The sequence below is a fragment of the Camelus bactrianus genome, chromosome 21 (assembly GCF_048773025.1).
Source record: "Camelus bactrianus isolate YW-2024 breed Bactrian camel chromosome 21, ASM4877302v1, whole genome shotgun sequence".
NCBI lineage: Eukaryota > Metazoa > Chordata > Mammalia > Artiodactyla > Camelidae > Camelus > Camelus bactrianus.
Window position 1 is genome coordinate 29,248,532 of NC_133559.1, and position 2,063 is coordinate 29,250,594.

The window sequence follows — 2,063 nt, forward strand, 5'->3', positions numbered from 1 at the left end:
CTTCCCTTCCCACACACAGAATGGACCACTCCTTCCCTGGTGTCCTTTCTGGACCCTGAACACATTTCTGTCACAGCACCTCTAACACTTTCTGAATCACTACGTGCCTATCTCTCCTTACCAGATTCTACTTGCAAATCCCTAAGCTGATTACTTTTATATTTACTGAAAGAGAATTTTTTAATCTTTATTGCTCCATCAGTTCAAAAGCACTTGATATATAATAAGCACATAAAAAAATCTTGACTGAATGAATGAACCATTGATAAACTAGCTTTCACAGTATTGTGTGCATTTAAACTACAAGCAAAAGATGGGTGTGTTTTATCTTTTCTACATTTGCATCAGAGTGGAGGGCTGCCCAGGAAGATGCCCTCGGGCTCTCTTTCCTTCGTGGGACCCACACTCTAGGAAACGTTCCTGTAGTTCAGGAAACTCTCTCTGGTCTACTCACCCTCAACCATCTAGCCCGGATACAACTTCCAGAGTTTCTGCTTCATCCCGGTCCTGTGTCCTTGTTCTTCACCCACCTCCTCTCTCCTGACGGCTAGTTGGATGAGTTGGATGGCTAAGCCTTGCTCTGTAGGTTCCAATGACAAGAGGTGGAGTTGATTACCATGCTCTCTGGGTTTATACCATTATTTCTCGATGGATCAACATTAGCATTAGATGAGTTATTGGCTCTAAAACATACTTTGTGTCCATCCTTTTCCCTACGTACTTCTGATGGCTAATTTTACATGTCAACTTGACTGGGCCATGGGATATCCAGATATCTGACTAAACATTATTTCTAAGTGTGTCTATGAGGGTGTTTCTGGAAGACATTAGCATTTGAGTTGGTGGATTGAGTAAAGCAGATGGCCCTCCCCAATGTGGGTGGCCATCGTCCAATCTGTTGAGGGCCTGAATAGAACAAAAGGCAGAGGAAGGCTGGATGTGCCCTCCCTCCGCCTGAGGGCTTGAGCTGAGACACTGATTTTCTCCTGCTCTCAGTTCTCCCAGTTCTCAGGCCTTAAGACTAGGCCACCAACTTCCCTGGGTCTCCCACTTGCAGACAGCAGATTGTGGGACCTCTCAGCCTCCATAATTGAGCCAATAAATCTCCTTCTAGGATATATATATGTATATACATGTAATCAGAAACAGAGCCAATAGGACCATAGATATATAATTTCCCTGGAGAACCCTATTAGAATTAGAATACCTATTTTTATTTCCTCGATTGGAGTCATCTAAACTTATCTTTCCATCAGTACTTTTTTTTAGTTTATACCCTCCATTTGTTAAGGAGCACAACTTCAAGGAACTTCCTAAGAAGGGTGCATGGGGGGGTAGATTTTCAATATACTGGTATATTTGAATATGTTTATTATTGTATTGGCTACTTGACTGAACATTCTGTTCCTGATTGAAAATAATTTCCCTCATACTTCAGAGACATTGATCCACTTCCTTTTAGCATCACTGTTATTGTTGAGAAATCTGATGTCAATCTGGATCTCATCCATTTGTATGTGACCTCCGCCCGCCCCCTCCAGTCCTGCTCCCATGGCTGGAAACTTCATGATCTCACATCCAGAACTTCAACACAAGAATATCATTCTGTGTATAATCTAGGTGTGTATCGTCACTCACTAACCCTGCTTGGCAAACAATAGGCTGTTTTTTTTTAATGGGAAATTTGTGAGTCTGTGGTGTCTCAAATGTCACTGTCAGAGTGAGGCTTTCCCTGACCACCCAACTGAAGTCACAGGCCTGCCCCGGGAGTCAGCCTGCCTTCCTTCCCTGCCTTGTTTTTGTCCAGAGCACACATCAATCTCTAAGACATTTAGTCATTCCTTTACCTTTTTTTCCCTCTTCCATCACTAGAATGTAAACTCCAATAGGGCACACATTTTGGCCTTCTTTATTCATTAATATATGCCAAGCAGTCTGCCCAGCATCGAGTGGGCATTTAACAAACACTTGCTAAATAAATGTTTGTTTCATATTTAAGAAAGAAGCATAAAAGCTTGACCGGCATAGGGATGGCTTGTCAACTGGCTTTCCCAGTTTAGATT